Source organism: Oreochromis niloticus, linkage group LG3 (assembly GCF_001858045.2).
Source record: "Oreochromis niloticus isolate F11D_XX linkage group LG3, O_niloticus_UMD_NMBU, whole genome shotgun sequence".
Classification (NCBI taxonomy): Eukaryota; Metazoa; Chordata; class Actinopteri; order Cichliformes; family Cichlidae; genus Oreochromis; species Oreochromis niloticus.
In genome coordinates this window covers 61,885,903-61,892,057 of record NC_031967.2, presented here as the reverse complement: position 1 = coordinate 61,892,057, position 6,155 = coordinate 61,885,903, and the positions used below count along the sequence as shown (strand labels likewise).

Here is a 6,155-nt window from a genome sequence, read left to right as displayed (position 1 = left end):
CCTAAAGAAAACCTAAATGTCCCACGTGGGAGGGAAAATGCATTAACTAAATTATAAGAAACCCTCCAAGCAGAAATAAATACTGAAAAGGAAGCTAAAAAGAAATCAAAACATACACAAGAGTTGTAATATTTTAAAGCATGGAAAGAGGAATGAAGTGGAATAAACAAAAGGTTAAATTAAGGTTAACTTAAATTAAAGCAATGAAATAATATTGGGAAGACAACCAAGCTGAATGAATGGAATGCGTGAAACCAGATAATTCACACAAAATATATCAAATAAAAAAAGAGAGATGCATAAGGCATATTAAGGCTGTGTCATTGTTCAGCCAAGGAAAATGTCTCCAGCTTGGGAAAGGGTGAGACTGCAGCTCACCCTCAGCCCTTGGTGGACACAAATAAAATATTGTAATATACTATTGCTGTTATATAAAAAGATAATAACATTAATAATGAAATAATATTAAATATGAGGAGGCACCTCAGTCAGTTGTGATGTGAGGTGGATAATTGTTAAAAGTAATCTGTATCAAGCTTAAGGTTTGCTCAAATTCAGTATAACGACATATGAGATGAAGAAAATAAAGAAAATATGTAAACTAATTAAGTGCATAGAGACACTTGACCCGCTTGTAAACCTGTCATCCTAGATGAGATTTTGTTAAGATGAAGCAAACCTATACTACCAAGCTAATGAGCAAGATACACACTTTTTATTTTGTATTAATTTCTTTTGTTTTTAAGAGCAGAAGCTGCATGATATTAAAAGCTCACACATGCAGCAGTCTGTGATCTCAGTTTTTTCTCTCACACTTCTGCTTTGTTTCTGACAGCAGTTCTTTTTCTTTTTGTGTCCCAACTCGTGTGTAAAGTGTTCATGCCATCAGCAACTTGTTTTTGTTTGTTTGTTTTGTTGGTTTGAAAAACAAATTTGTGATCATACTTGAGGATCACAGTGACACGAAATGATTAGGCACATGATTTACTGATGCCTAGTTTTAGAGCTGTGAGCTACGAGCTGTAAGCAATGCAAAGTTTTTCCCAACTTAGAAGTTTGACATATGTAACATATATGAGATATATGAATTATTTTAAAACGAAATAGAAATTGTCCAAAATGCCTTAAGAAAATATGTAGTGCTGTATCTACAGAGAAAAAAGGAAGAAGAAGCATTCAGTAACTTGGAAATAGCCTTTCTACTTACATGTAGATGGAAGTGCAGGTTGCATGAAAGCTGTTTTAACACAGGCATTTGGAGAAAAACAACGTCTGCTTGCATTTTGCTTCTGCAAATTAGACTCTGTTGTGTACAGGCCGGTGTAGCTGCAGCAGAGGCAGTCAGCTGACATTGTTTTAGGACACACTTTAATCATCAAAGTGCCCCATGCTGTGACTTCTGAAACAGCTCTCTTCATGCAACTTCATGCTTGATGATGATAATTTCGGAGCCAGCTGAGAGCTGGGTTGTGAGCGATGCTTTGTTTTAAGTGACAAAGCAGAAAAGTTAAACTTAGTTTGTTTTGTTTGTTTGTTTGTTTTTTAATACGAGAGAATGGTAATGGATAAGAAGTGATATTTTGTTTAAGTGTTGAAGAAAGCTAAATACTGCAACATACGTCTAGTGCATGATCTGCGAGCAATGAATGGATCATCTTATTTATCTTTAAATAAACTCCAATTATGGAGACCTGAGTCACATACTTAGGGTACACCCTTAGGTGAAGGCAGAAAGCTACTAAACAAAGAAAAGAAGCTATATACAATGCGCGATAGCCACAAGACTAAGCATTCACATTCTTTCTGACTCTTAATGAGCCTGAGTTATGACCTTGGCTCCCTATTTTTCTGCCTCCACCAGAGATGGGAGTGAAGCTCCCGTGGAATGTGCTCTGTTCTCCTTACTGCATCTATAAAAATAGCATTCAGTAACTTGGATATAACCTTTCTACTTACATTTAGGTGGAAGTGCAGACTAGATGAAAACAGTTAAATTCAACAAAGAGTTCGATTACTCTGGAGAAACGGGAAATGTGTCTGTAACAGGAAAACGTGTAACAGGAACTACATGCCCATACAAAGGAGCTGACTGTGTCAAGACGCAGACAGACAGAGAGACACAGAGACAGCCAATATGTTTACTCTAACTGTTTTAATAGTTTTGCAATTTTCATTAGTTTTATTTTTCTTTAGTTTTGACTTAAGATTTTAAAACTAAACACATTTTTGCTACAAAATCAGTTAATTTTGTGACCACTCATTGCAGTTTTAGATAGTTTTACTTTTGTTTTTATTTTTATTTCTGTTAACGAAAGAATTTTTTTTTAATTTTTATTTTTTTACTTCTAGTTTTTGTTTTTTTGTTGGTTTGACTTATCGATAATGAATTTGATCTGCAGTACGCCATTTTGAAAATATGGCATAACAGAGGGCAACAATTTTGCAGACCAAGCAGCAAAATCAGTAGCAGTACAAACAGTAGACGCACTTATGGTGACAACACCTCTATGCAAATTCCACTGGATATCTTGAGAAATGAACCACACATTTGTGCCATTACTAGAGCGAAAGAAATGGTTGAGGTGCGGAGCAATTCTACAGGATGATCTGATCATATGTGATGGGAAACCGTTACAACCGAAGTCTTTATACAAAAACAGTAGCTCTTGTGACACATGAAGTTGTTCATGCGTCAACAGGAGGGAGTCTAATTAGTTAAAAACACTAGTTAAAGACACTTCTATACATTAAATTTCAAACAAGTCAATAAGAGAAACAACTCTAGCAGAGTGGATGACAAAGTTGCTGGAAAACAGAGAAATAGTTTTGAACAATCAACTGCCGAGTGATTCTCTTCCAGTTTCTTGCAGGTTGAAAAAGGGTTGAACCAATCCAAGAACCACAATCTCCCGAATAGAAAAGTGAGCAGTAAAGTCTAGACTGCAGACCGCTCTAACCTCTGGTGTTCACTCGGTGGGGAGAAGGGCTATCAGTGGCAACACTGAGACACTCGCTCCTCTTGCTGGGTGTCTACTCATTGGAGGCCAAGGGTGTGTCCACGGTCGAGAAGAGGACAAACGCTCACAGAGGGAGACCTGATGGAGATGGAAATACTAAATGCAAACCAGGATGCCCCTGAGGGTGAGAAACCGCACAGACGACGTCGATGCTGGACAAGAGGATGCCAACTGACCACTGTCACAACGATGTGTTCCATGCTCGTGTTCACAGTATTCTTATCACTGGCCCTGGTAGGCATGAACACGGCCTGCACCAGCAACCCATGTGACCCACACTGCCCGAGGATTTACCGGCAGGCTCCAAATGTGACGTGTCCTGAAAGGGGAACCATTTTTAAGCTGCAGCCTATGCCCAGAAGAACGCGCAGCGCAACGAGAAACAAAGAAGTGGAGAACAATGCTGCACCTTCATACCTAACAACACTGCAGCTGACGGCAGTCTGACCAGAGCCCTGGAAAGACTGAAGACCCTGAACGAGAGAATGAAAGAACATTCTGGAGTGGACACTTCCATGTGGGACAGCTGGATGGATATGTTTGGAAAGTACCGCAGCCTAGTGTCATCAATCCTGGTGTCAATAGCTGTTTTTGCAGCCATATTGACCCTATGTGGCTGTTGTTGTATTCCCTGCATAAGATCCATGATCAACAGACTGATAGCCACAGCTATTACACCGGACCCTGTTGGCCAAAAAGAAATTATGACACTGCTGGAGCACGCCGACACTGACTCAAACACCGACGACGAAGATGAAGAAACAACCTGTAACTAAAAGAAAAAAGACACTCCTGTTAATAATGAAGCAACAGTTAAAAATGCACTGTCAAGAGACTGTATGCTGATAAAAGTTAAAATGTGTAAAACAAATTAACAACAGGAGGGATATGTTAAGAGATTTTCAAATGTTTCAAGTATTATTCCCACTGCCATTTGTACGTTATTGAAAGTTTATCTTTAATTTCAGTGTTAATAGTTGTTTACCCATTTATTCTTTCCATTTAATCGTATTTTACTGCTTCACTAGAAGTGAAGCTGAAGTAAAGACAAAAGCATAGTGTTCTCAGATATGATTTACCCAGGACATCTTCTCTGCACCTGGTTCTCTACGAGCCGTTTCACTCCCAGGAAGTGGAGAGCAGGACGTTCTTATCTATACACTCCCAAATACCAAGAGGGGCCCATTCTTCAGAATCACACACACACACTCTGAGATCATACAGCCACACACACACATACTCTGAGATCATACACACACACACACACACATACTCTGAAACGCTATAAATAAAGAACTGCCGCATACGCTGGGTGTGAGCCTGAGACAGCAGCGCTCACCCAGCGTGCGCACGTTGTTACCATCCAAACTGTCTTGAGTGTCTTTATTTCGCCTGAAGAATGTCTTGTTTAAATATTTACTCCTTACACCTGTCCAGCATCTTAGTTATCTATTCAATGTCTCCCACAAAACTCTTTCTTCTGTCTTTGCTGATACAATTGACGTTTTGTATGCCCGCTTAGGAATACTTGTACACTGGCCAGAGAGGCACTGTTTGCAAGCAACAATGCCTCCACAATTTATGGAAACTTTTGGAAATCGGGTAGCCATCATTGTTGACTGTTTTGAAATTTGTACAGAACGACCATCTAATTTAAAGGCTCGTGCTCAAACGTACTCGCACTACAAGGGTACACACACCATGAAATAGCTGATCGGGATTACTCCCCAAGGTGCAATTTCATTCATTTCTAAGGGGTGAGGGGGCCGTGCATCAGATAAACACATCACAGAGCAATGTGGCATTCTTAACAAGCTGTTACCAGGGGATGTAGTTTTGGCTGACAGAGGCTTTGACATCAGAGATGCGGTGGGAATGATGTGTGCGGAGGTTAAGATCCCAGCATTTACAAGGGGCTTCTGTCAACTAGATGCCAAGGACATTGAAAATACACGAGCCATTGCACACCTAAGAATCCATGTCGAGCGAGTAATTGGCAGTTTGCGCAACAAGTTCAAAATGCTACATACCACCATGCCAATCCGTTCTCTTCTTCCATGTGAGGGTGAAGACGTTACCTTTCTTGATAAAATTGTGCGGGTGTGTTGTGTTTTGGTTAACATGTGCCCCAGTGTGGTAGTGAAGCCAGACACACATGAGACTTGTTCTTGTTAATTAATGATTGTGAAAACTTTGAGTATGTCTCTGAAGAAATACTACTAGGAAAACCTTTTTTTTATGTGTAATTGTATGAACACACTGACATTACATTATGTAACCATTTCTGTATCTGTATACTATAATTGACTGTTTATCATAGCTTTGAACTCTGTGTTTCACTAAAATAACATTATAATAAAAGCCAGGTAACGACAAAGATCTGCATTTGACGCTTTATTTTACACTTTGACAATTGTTACATGGTAAGTGCTGCAGTGTTGAAATCAAGTTATACATATTTCAATGCACTTCTGACATAAAAACTACACATCAGAAAGAAAAACTTTGTGACCACTCAGGGCTGCATTTCGCATAGAGAAATGTTTTCCTACTAGTTCAGGAAGGCACACCTTCTGAAAGAACTCCTGAGCTTTCTTTAAACGCGATTCCCAGAAGTGCACATCTGGGAAGATGCGTACAACTGCCATGTCTTTTTGTGTCCAAACCACGAGGTCGCAATGCTTTGCGTTGGACACAAACACCTGTGTTTGCACTTGTGAGTAAAAGTGGTGTGTCTTCTTCAAGTTAAGTCCATTTGCTGTCAACTCGAGGCAGAAGTCTTTGTCATGTGCACCCAATGCTTGCTGAATGCTGTCAGATCTGTACTTAAATGGACATTTAATTTCCAGGCACCCCTTCCCACAACATTCACACGTGGTTAGACCGTCAGGAGATGCACCTACCTACTTCAGGAAAAGCCGTGTTAACAAGAAAACCACACATACGGACCTGTAGGTTTTTGTGACACGCTGACATTCTCTGGGTGTAGGCGTGGCGAGCGTCCTGTTCATGCTCCAGTCCCCAAGTTGTTTGCACAGTATAAACCGAGTTCACAGGGTAGCAAACACGATTAACCACAGTAATGGCGGGTTTTTCTACAGTGGTGGCACACACAGCGTGCATCATTGAAGCCGTGAT

At 40.0% G+C, this 6,155-nt stretch overlaps 1 pseudogene; it reads left to right on the top strand.

The window, feature by feature from the left end:
• The first annotated feature begins 3,166 nt into the window (after nt 1–3,166).
• LOC109196583 (uncharacterized) lies at nt 3,167–5,668 on the top strand (annotated as a pseudogene).
• Nucleotides 5,669–6,155: the final 487 nt, after the last annotated feature.